Source organism: Arachis ipaensis, chromosome B04 (genome assembly GCF_000816755.2).
Source record: "Arachis ipaensis cultivar K30076 chromosome B04, Araip1.1, whole genome shotgun sequence".
NCBI classification, from domain to species: Eukaryota; Viridiplantae; Streptophyta; class Magnoliopsida; order Fabales; family Fabaceae; genus Arachis; species Arachis ipaensis.
The window spans coordinates 37,249,141-37,260,914 of record NC_029788.2 but is presented as its reverse complement, the minus strand read 5'-3'; the positions used below and the strand labels follow the sequence as shown (position 1 = coordinate 37,260,914).

At 39.9% G+C, this 11,774-nt stretch overlaps 1 long non-coding RNA gene across 1 annotated transcript; it reads right to left on the bottom strand.

Moving 5' to 3' along the window:
• On the bottom strand, nt 9,159-9,443 carry LOC110270610. Its single transcript, XR_002360249.1, has 2 exons — nt 9,335-9,443; nt 9,159-9,257 (listed from the first exon to the last, which is right to left on the bottom strand). It is a non-coding gene; the product is annotated as an uncharacterized LOC110270610 (long non-coding RNA).

The following is an 11,774-nucleotide window of genomic DNA, read 5'->3' as shown; positions in this document are numbered from 1 at the left end:
TTTCCATTGATGCTTTGGTGATTGGTTTCTCAATTGAGATATACTCAGTTATTCTCATCCTTACTCCAGCGTCCTTGCAGAGCAGAGAAATCACGCTTGGGTAAGCCAGCCTGGCCTCTTTAGAATTTTTATTAGCAATTTTGTAGAATTCATCCACTTCTTTTCCCATCATGATGCAATGGATCATCACTTCTCTTTTAACAGTGACTTCAGAACGGTTGCTAGTGGGCAGCAGAGAATGCCCAATGAAGTCCAGCCATCCTCTGGCGACTGGTTTGAGATCTTCCCTTTTGAGTTGATTTGGGACACCCTTTGTGCTAGTGGTCCACCTTGCTCCAGGGATACATATATCCTCTAGAATCTTATCCAAGCCCTTGTCTGTTCTCATTATTTTCCTGTTGAAAGAGTCTGGATCATCTTTCAGCTGAGGTAGCTTTAAGATCTCTCTGATCTTGTCAGGGATGGTATGAACAATCTTTTCTCTGACCACGGTCCGATATTCATAGAAAGCAGTTCCAGATAGTTTTTGCTTGTCTGTCTGCCACATATTAGCATAGAACTCCTGGACCATATTCCTTCCCACTTTCGTCTCAGGATTAGCTAGGACCTCCCAGTTCCTGATTCGATTTTGCTCCTGGATCTCCGGATATTCGTCTTCTTTCAGATCGAATCTAACTTCCGGGATCACTGATCTTAGACCCATTATTTTGTAATAATGGTCTGAATGTTCTTTAGATAAGAACTCTAGATTTGTTTTGAAAATTTGAAAAAGAGTTAAATTGAATTGAAAAAGAGGGTTTGTGCTTATGGATTAAGATACATTTGATATTTTTAAGGTAGGGTTTTTAGAAATTAGGGATTTTAGAAATCAGGGTTCTTAACATGTTTATGCAGGAAATCATGAATTGAAGCATGAAAATTAAGATTAAAATGAAAAATATGAAGAAAATTGAATTTACCTCCTCCCCACCATCCTGGCGTTTGAACGCCCAAACGCTGCTTGTTTTGGGCGTTCAGCGCCCAAATGCTGCCTCTCCTGGGCGTTCAACGCCCAGCTGCTGCTTCTTTCTGGCGTTGAACGCCAGGAAGTCCTTTGTTACTGGGCGTTTTTCTGAACGCCCAGAATGCTGTAAATCTGGCGTTAAACGCCCAGAAAGAGCTTCTTTCTGGCGTTTAACGCCCAGATGGCTATCCTCACTGGCGTTCAACGCCCAGTGGATGCTTCTGTTGGGCATTGGACGCCCAAAACAGACTTTTACTGGCGTTTTCATGCCAGTGAGCTCTTTTTCTCTGTTTTGTGTGCAGAATCCTTCTGTAACCCTATGAACTTATACAATTGACTCTTTACCTTAGGATCAGTGAACTTTATATAAACAAATAAAAATAAAAATAGGGCAAAATGCTTAGAGGATTGATGCCCCTTGGCTGGGTTGCCTCCCAGCAAGCGCTTCTTTATTGTCTTTAGCTGGACCTTGCTGAGCTTTTAGTCTAGCTTCAGCCTTGAGCACTCTTGCTCAACATTGCCTTCAAGATAGTACTTGATTCTCTGTCCATTGACAATGAACTTCTTATCAGAATCAATATCTCGAAGCTCCATATAACCATATGGTGATACACTTGTAATCACATACGGTCCCCTCCACGGGGACTTCAGTTTCCCGGGGAATAGCCTGAGCCTAGAGTTGAACAACAGAACCTTTTGTCCTGGTTCAAAGATTCTAGATGACAGCTTTCTGTTATGCCACTTTTTATATTTTTCTTTATAAAGCTTGGCATTTTCGAAAGCAGTGAATCTGAATTCCTCTAGTTCATTTAGCTGGAGAAATCTTTTTTCTCCAGCTAATTTGGCATCAAAGTTCAGGAATCTGGTTGCCCAGTAGGCTTTATGTTCCAGTTTCACGGGCAGGTGACATGCCTTACCATAGACCAGTTGGTATGGAGAGGTCCCTATAGGGGTCTTGAATGCTGTTCTGTATGCCCACAGAGCATCATCCAAGCTTCTTGCCCAATCCTTTCTACGGGTATTTACAGTCCGTTCTAGGATTCTTTTTAGCTCCCTATTAGAGACTTCAGCTTGTCCATTAGTCTGTGGATGATATGGAGTCGCCACCTTGTGGCGAATCCCATACCGGACCATGGCAGAGTAAAGCTGTTTGTTGTAGAAGTGACTGCCCCATCACTGATTAGTACTCTAGGGACCCCAAACCTGCTGAAGATATATTTCTGGAGGAATTTCATCACTGTTTTAGTATCATTGGTGGGTGTGGCAATGGCCTCAACCCATTTTGATACATAGTCAACTACCACCAGAATATAAGTGTTTGAGAATGATGGTGGGAAAGGTCCCATGAAGTCAATTTCCTATACGTCAAACAACTCAATCTCCAAGATTTCTTGTTGAGGCATGGCGTAACCATGAGGCAGATTACCAGCTCTTTGGAAACTGTCACAGTTTCGTACAAACTCTCGGGAATCTTTATAGAGTGTGGGCCAATAGAAGCCATATTGGAGGACCTTGGTGGCTGTTCGCTCACCTCCGAAATGGCCTCCATATTGAGATCCATGGCAATGCCATAGGATCCTTTGTGCTTCTTCTCTAGGAACACACCTACGGATTATTTCGTCTGCACATCTCTTAAAGAGATAGGGTTCATCCCACAAGTAGTACTTTGCATCAGTGATTAATTTTTTCTTTTGTTGCCTGTTGTACTCTTTGGGTATGAACCTTGCAGCTTTATAGTTTGCAATATCGGCAAACCATGGTGTTTCCTGAATGGCAAATAAATGCTCATCCGGAAAAGTCTCAGAGATCTCAAGAAAGGGGAGGGACGTCCCTTCTACTGGCTCTATCCGGGACAGATGATCAGCCACTTGGTTCTCTGTCCCTTTTCTATCTCTTATTTCTATATCAAACTCTTGCAGAAGCAACACCCATCTGATGAGCCTGGGTTTTGAATCCTGCTTTGTGAGTAGATATTTAAGAGCAGCATGGCCAGTATACACAATCACTTTTGATCCTACTAAGTATGATCTAAACTTGTCAATGGCATAAACCACTGCAGGTAATTCTTTTTCTGTGGTTGTGTAATTTTTCTGGGCATAATTTAAAACGCGACTAGCATAATAAATGACGTGCAGAAGCTTGTCATGCCTCTGTCCCAATACTGCACCAATGGTGTGATCACTGGCATCACACATTAGCTTAAATGGTAATGTCCAGTCTGGTGCAGAAATAACTGGTGCTGTGACCAGCTTAGCTTTCAGCGTTTCAAACGCCTACAGACACCCTGTGTCAAACACAAATGGCGTGTCAGCAACTCCAGATGGGCATGTGAATGCTGTTTTCTCTTGATCTTGGGGATCTACTGCAATCTGGTTATAGTTTGAGTAGCCATCCAGAAAGCAGTAATAATCATGACCTGCCAGTCTTTCTAGCATCTAGTCTATGAATGGTAAAGGAAAATATCCTTTCTAGTGGCTGTATTGAGCCTTCTGTAGTCAATACACATGCGCCACCCTGTAACTGTTCTTGTAGGAACCAGTTCATTTTTTTCATTATGAATCACTGTCATGCCTCCCTTTTTTGGGACGACTTGGACAGGGCTCACCCAAGGGCTATCAGAAATAGGATAAATAATCCCAGCCTCTAGTAATTTGGTGACCTCTTTCTGCACCACTTCCTTCATGGCTGGATTTAGCCGCCTCTGTGGTTGAACCACTGGTTTAGCATTATCCTCCAATAAGATTTTGTGCATGCATCTAGCTGGGCTTATGCCCTTAAGGTCACCTATGGACCACCCAAGAGCTGTCTTGTGTGTCCTTAGCACTTGAATAAGTGCTTCCTCTTCCTGTGGATTTAAAGCAGAGCTTATGATCACTGGAAAAGTGTCATCTTCTCCCAAAAATACATATTTCAGGGATGGTGGAAATGGTTTGAGCTCGGGTTTAGGAGGTTTTTCCTCTTCCAGAGGAAATTTCAGAGGCTATTTTATCTCCTCTGAATCCTCCAAATCAGGCTGAACATCTTTAAAGATGTCTTCCAACTCTAATTCGATACTCTCAGCCATGTTGATCTCTTCTACCAAAGAGTCAATAAGATCAACTTTCATGCAGTCTTTTGATGTGTCTGGATGCTGCATGGCTTTGATAGCATTCAACTTAAACTCATCATCATTGACTCTCAGGGTTATTTCCCCTTGTTGGACATCAATGAGGGTTCGTCCAGTTGATAGGAAGGGTCTTCCTAGAATGAGAGTAGCACTCTTGTGCTCCTCCATTTCCAGCACTACAAAGTCAGTGGGAAAGGCGAATGGCCCAACTCTGACAATCATGTCTTCAATCACGCCTGATGGGTATTTAATGGAGCCATCAGCAAGTTGGAGACATATCTGGGTTGGCTTAACTTCTTCAGTTAAGCCAAGCTTTCTGATAGTGGATGCAGGTATTAGGTTGATGCTTGCCCCAAGATCGCACAAAGCTGTCTTGGTGCAATTACCTTCTAATATGCATGGTATCAGAAAACTCCCAGGGTCTTTAAGCTTTTCAGAAAAGCTTTTTAGAATGACTGCACTGCATTCTTCAGTGAGGAGAACTCTTTCTGTTTCTCTCCAATCCTTTTTATGACTCAAGATCTCTTTCATGAACTTGGCATACGAAGGTATTTGCTCAAGTGCCTCTGCAAATGGAATCTTTATTTCAAGAGTCCTGAGATAATCTGCAAAGCGAGCAAATTGCTTATCCTGCTCCTCTTTCCGGAGTTTTTGAGGATAAGGTATCTTGGCTTTATATTCCTCAACCTTAGTTGCTGTAAGTTTATTGCCTATAGAAGTGGTTGAAGAATCCCTTTTAGAGGGGTTGTCATCAGCACTTGTGTGTGTCTGATCCCTCACTGGCAATAGAGTGCCAGAGTTAGAAGCTGGAGTGACGTTAGATGCCAACTCTTTGTCTGTTCCTGGCGTCTGAATGCCAGAACTGTGCCCATTTTGGGCGTTCAACGCCAGATCCTTGCTTGTTTCTGGCGTTGAACGCCAGTCCTTGTTTGTTACTGGCGTTGAACGCCAGCCTTGGGCATGGTCTGGGCGTTCAGCGCCAGCCTTCCACCAGATTGCTGGCGTTTTAACGCCAGAATTATTTTTCCCTGGGCTCTTACTGTCCTCAGGTGAATTTTGGGTGGTTTGCTCATTTCTTGGCTCTTTGCTGCCTTGAGGTGGGGTATTTAATATTTTCCCACTTCTTAATTGAACTGCTTGGCATTCTTCTGTTATTTGTCTTGACAGCTGTTGCTTTGTTTGCTTCAATTGTTCTTCCATATTTATATTAGCCATCCTTATTTCTTGTAGTTTATCCTTGAATTTGGCTAACTGCTTTGTTAGAAAGTCCAATTGCTGATTGAATTCAGCAGCTTGTTTTACAGGGCTGAGTTCAGCAGTTACTGTTTTAACCTCTTCTTTCATGGAAGGGTCACTGCTTAGGTACAGATGCTGATTCCTGGCAACTGTATCAATGAGCTCTTGAGCCTCTTCAATTGTCTTTCTCATGTGAATAGATCCACCAGCTGAGTAATCTAGAGACATCTAAGCTCCTTCTGCAAGCCCATAATAAAAGATGTCTAACTGAACCCACTCTGAAAACATTTCAGAGGGGCATTTTCGTAGCATCTCTCTGTATCTCTCCCAGGCATCATAAAGAGATTCCTTATCTCCTTGTTTAAAGTCTTGGATGTCCAGTCTTAGCTGTGTCATCCGTTTTGGGGGAAAGTATTGATTCAGGAATTTTTCTGTCAGCTATTTCCATGTCCTTATGCTGGCCTTAGGTTGGTTATTTAACCACCTCTTAGCTTGATCTTTTACAGCAAATGGAAACAGTAATAGTCTGTAGACATCCTGATCCATTTCCGTATCATATACTGTGTCAGCAATTTGTAAAAATTGTGCCAGAAACTCTGTAGGTTCTTCCTGTGGAAGACCGGAATACTGGCAACTTTGTTGCACCATGATAATGAGCTGAGGATTCAACTCGAAGCTACTGACTCCAATGGAGGGTATGCAGATACTACTCCCATATGAAGCAGTAGAGGGGTTAGCATATGACCCCAGAGTCCTCCTGGACTGTTCTTTTCCACTTAGATCCATGATGGAGAAAGGGAGATAATGTAAAATAAAAATTTTTTATTTTTATTTATTTATTTATTTATTTATTTATTTCAAAAATAAAATAAATTAAAATAAAATAAATAAAAATAGGTGAAGATTTTCGAAAAATTGAGGGGAGAGAAAGTGGTAAGGAAGTTTTGAAAAAGATATGATTTGGAAAAGATTTTAAATTTTGAAACAAAATCTGAATTTTTAAAAATAATTTTCGAAAAATTTGTTTTAAAATTAGAGAGAAAAGATATTTTTGAATTTAGTGAGGAAAGAGAAAAACAATAAAATAGCACAAGATTTAAAATTTTTAGATCTAATGCTCTTTGTTTTCGAAAATTTTGGAGGGAAAACACCAAGGAACATCAAACTTAAAATTTTAAGATCAAGACACAAGGAAAACTCAAGAACACTTTGAAGACTCACAAGAACACAAGAACATGAAGAAAGAACACCAAACTTAAAATTTTTAGAAAACCAAACTAAAATTTTCGAAAATCAAAGGGGAATCAATAAGAAAACACCAAACTTAAAATTTGGCACAAAATTTAATAGAGAAATTATTATTTTTGAAAAATATTTTTTAAAAAAAGTATACCAAACTGCCACGGACTTATACCAACGCTCTAGCCAATTGGACAGTAAATGTAACACTTATTTTGAAGAAGGATATTTTTAACCAAGAACAATAATAAGAGACTCTAAACTAAAAAGAAAAATTTTCCTAATCTAAGAAACAAAATAAACCGTCAGTTGTTCAAACACGAACAATCCCCGGCAACGGCGCCAAAAACTTGGTGCACGAATAATGAATCACACTTTTCACACTCGTACCACTAACCAGCAAATGCACTGGGTCGTCCAAGTAATACCTTACGTGAGTAAGGGTCGAATCCCACAGAGATTGTTGGTTTGAAGCAAGCTATGGTTATCTTGCTATTCTTAGTCAGGAAGTCAGTTATATTTATCAGTTGAGTTGCGAATAAACAAGAGAGCATGGATTAAAGGTTACTTGTTATGCAGTAATGGAGAGAACTATTATATATTGCTGGAAAGCCCTGGATGTCTACTTTCGAATGCAATTGGAAGCACGCCATTTGGAGTTTTGTAGCTCTAGAAAATACATTTTGAGTGCAGGGAGGTCAGAATCCAACAACATCAGCAGTACTTTTTCAGCCTGAATCAGATTTTTGCTCAGCTCCCTCAATTTCAGCCAGAAAATACCTGAAATTACAGAAAAACACACAAAATCATAGTAAAGTCCAGAAATGTGGATTTTTCCTAGAAACTAATGAAAATAAAATAAAAACCAACTAAAACATATTAAAATCTATATGAAATTAACCCCAAAAAGCGTATAAAATATCCGCTCATCACTAGCCACTGCTTCTACCCAGAAAAATTCGTATCTCAGATAGTTGGAAGTGTGAAATCACAATATCAATATCTCAGCATATATGCATTTATTCTCAGCCATAAATCAACATTCATTTCAGCCATTCGGCTTATATTCATGACTCATAGTCAGCCATCCGGCTCATAACATATTCTGCAATCAGCCAAAATTTATTATCATACACAGCTATTCCTGCTCATAACAAAATAGCACTTCCACCATCCAACATCATCAAATTCATAAAATCAGCATTCAAGCCATAAATCACTTTTTCTCAATTCACTTCACTTTGAAATCAAATTTCAACTCTTTTCAGCCTTGGCTTTAAAGTTCCCATTCCTCAAATCATCTCAGGCTCATAAGACCCTTTTACTCAAAGTAAGTTCCCCTTTTAAAAATAAAGCCACTCTCGGCATCCTCTTTCCAAAACTTCCAAAATCATGGCAAATTAAAGATCTCTTTTGAAATATTCAAAATCATCCATCCAACAACGGAATTTTATAACAAAAGTTCCCCGGCAGAGTCTCAAGTCTTTAGGGGAGAATAACATAACTCATTTCTTCAAATTCACTTAAAATCTTTAAAACATTGGCTTCCTGAATTGAGTAATAAGAATAGAATCTAAGCCAAACCAAGTCGTGTAATCAATTACTCCTTTCAAAACCATTTCCTTTACTTAAACAAACTAGCTTCAATTCCATGATTAAATCTAAAGCATTTCAGACTGCTCAAAAATAATTTTTGTTTTGCTAAACCAGAATTCAAAGGATATTCTGAAGCTTATCTAAACGTTAGAAAATGAGATGTAGCAACCGAAACCCAAATTCTTTTAAAGTCACAAAAACTCCTCCAAGTGATAATCTTTATGTTAAATAGAGAAAAACATAAACCCTTTTTTTACCTTTTAAAATAGCCTTAAAGCATACTTCTCTTTCGAATGACTTGCACCCAAAGACATACTATTTTTCTTAGAAAATAAGAAGAAATCATAATTCTCTTTTCAATAATTCTTTCAAAGCGTAGCTTCATCGCTTTCATAACTGATCTAAGTAAAGATAATAAAAAGAAGTCTTAAATTCACAATCCTCCAAGTAAAATAGGAAAGGCATTAAACTTATAATTTCCCCAAATAACATTTCAAATAAAGACTCGAATTTTATAGGATTTTCGGCAGCATCTCCCCTAAAACCTGGACTTTGCCACCCTTTCCGAGTCCCTACCAAACCATTCCGCAACCCTCTTCAAGTGGTCCAAAACGAAATCAATTCAAAATCAAGTTGCTTCCAAAGAAACATTGTGTTCAGGTTTCAAGAACACCAAATCAAGTTCAAGTCAATTCTTAACAGAATAAACCCAATTTCAAGCTTTTATAAATTAACTTTAAAGAAGCATTTCAAGAACTGTCCATTTCACAAAACCGAACAACAACCCAGCCAATTAACATTCATATTCGTTCAGGACAATCAACAATTACATAAGACTTATACAATCACTCTCAGATACATTTTCTCATGTCAATATCCATATATAATAATTCTAATTCATAAAATATGATTTTTTGAAAGAGCCCCTACCTCAAAACGTGCAAAACCATAGCCCAACGCCCCACAGAGTTCTTTTCATCTCAATCCAAAATCACCGGCAACCAAAACCTCGGCTCTGCTTGCTCTCTCAAAAGCAGAAATAGCTTCGAACGGCACAAGCAAACTGGATTCTAACTCCTAAAATCATTAACATTGCAAATGCTTTATTTCACGAAACAGAACACTAACAAGGCTTTCGAAATAGAAATACTCACTGAATTAACAAAACGAAGTAGTCGCAACTCCAAATCGGCCCGGCAGCAGCTCCGTCAATAATTTTTGAGTGACGGCCGGCGGCGGCCCGAATCTCTGATAACAGCAGCTGTACAATCACCCAGTGTCAATACTCTTTCCGGAGTTTCGAAAGAACAGAAACCAGACTTAAACCCATATCGGCAGTGCTCTTTCCGGCGATGGTAGTGGCATTTTCCGGCAGCCAGGCACGACGGTGCTAGCCAACACAGAACCAGACAGAGCGGCGGCGGCCTCCAACAATTCTGGTGAGCTTCCTCAACGACGGTGATGGCCGGAGCTTCGGCGGTGCTATCCAAGGCATGACGGCGGCAGGAACGACACTAATAGCTTCGCACAGCATGGTGGCGCCTGTCCTTTCCCCCACCGCGAGCTCTCTGTCTCTCGATCTCGCCCTCTGTTCCACTGACGGCGATGATGGCTCCCTTCGGCGACGACGACGGCGCGAACAGTAACAGCTGCGGCGGCGAGCTCATCTTTAGCGAGGAACAGCGTAATAGCGTCATCCTTCTTCTCTTCTGGCTCGTGGTCGGTGGCGGCTAGGGGTGGCAAGCGGGGAAGCCCGCCCCACCCTGCCTTGTGTGGCGGTCCCAGAATCCCAGCCCGTCCCGCCTAACGGCGGGCTGGCGGACCGGCAGGCTAAGCCCGCCAAATATCCTTTTTTTTTTTACTTTTAACTATTATAATTTCTAAAAGTATAAACAAATTATAATTTTTATATTCACAAACATTAAAGTCTTTGTCATTATAAATATCTAATAAATATAATTATAAACCAAGTTTTCATCCAAAACATAATTATAAATATTGTTCCCAAAGCAAGATAAACATAATCCAAAACATAATTAACAATATTGTCTCTAAAACAAAACAAACATAATCTAAAACATTCAATTTTCATCTTCATTCTCTTGTAAGTTGGGTTGGGGAAAGTTGGATTTTGGTAAAAAAAATTGTAAAAATACCCCTTGCCAAAAAAATACTAAGCTCGGCGGGAAAGCCTGCCCCGCCCCGTCAAAGCCCGCCAAAACCCGCGGTTTAAGCGGTGCTGTAAAAGTACGTCTTGCCAAAAAAATACTAAGCCCGGCGGGGAAGCCTGCCCCACCCCGTCAAAGCCTGCCAAAACCCGCGGTTTAAGCGGTGCGGGTTAAGCGGGCTTTTGCTTTTTGGCGGTTCTAATTTTCCAGCCCGGCCCACCTTTTTTGGTGGGTTACGCGGGTCGACCCGGCGGGTTTAGGCCCGTTTGCCACCCCTAGTGGCGACGAGCACGAGGTAAGTGGCGATCCGCGATGGTGGTGACGGGCTGGAGGACGAACAGCGACGGCTGTGGCAGCAGTCTCCTTCTCCCACCGGCGCTCTCTCTCTTTCTCGGATCTCACTTCTCTCTTCTCTGCGTGACATGACGGCGCGGCGACAGTGAGGCCCGCCGGCGCTGTCCTCCCCCCTTCCCTCTCCTTCTCGTTTCTCTTTTCCTCCCTTCTACTTCTCTTTTCTCTCTTATTGCAGCGTTCCTGCTGCTTGATTTGGGAAAGGGGAAAAGTGTTGCTGCTGCTGGGTTATGAAAAAACCGGGTAATTGGGCTAGGGTTTCAGGGTTAGGATTTTTCCAATTTGGGAATCAGGGTTAGGGTTAAGCTAGGGGTAATTTAGGTAATTTTTAATAAAATTAGGGGATAATAGCGTAATTGAAAACAAATTTTAATTCAATAAAATTACCCTTAAGAAAAATATTATTTGATCATAAATTACAAATTAATTTCAAAGAAATGCTCTAATTCAGTAATTAGAGATATTATAATTGATTTTCTTATTCATAAGAATTAAAGTATTAAATTCTAAAATCTCAATTATTTAAAGTAAATCATAAAATATAAATTATTTTACCATTACTAAACTTTATAATTTAAATATGGAAATTATCCAATAATTATGAAATTAGATAAAAATCCAAATTATCAACACTTGATTTAACTAGCCTTAATAAAATAATTTCGAAAATTAAAATCCTTAATGAGTAAATAATTTGAAATTGACTCGTAATGAGATTTTCCAAAAGTTTTGGGTTTTACATTCTACCCACCTTATAAGAATTTTCGTCCTCAAAAATTAAAGTAATACATAAGACAATACATAGTCTTAGTACTTTTACATACTTCTAGAAAAGTAAGAAATCTTAGCATATATGTATAAATGTTCAAATACCGAATAACCATAAGATTTAAATATAGGGATAAAGTATGGTGTAAAGCAGAAGGTACCATCTAGGCTCGATGCAAAAGGTTACATAATCTGAAGACTTTACAAAAACTTGAGGTAACAAAATAGGGTGCAAATCAAGATAGGCATTCACAAAACGAAGTGGTAATTAATGTGATATGAAGGCTACCAAAACAGGTTGGTATTA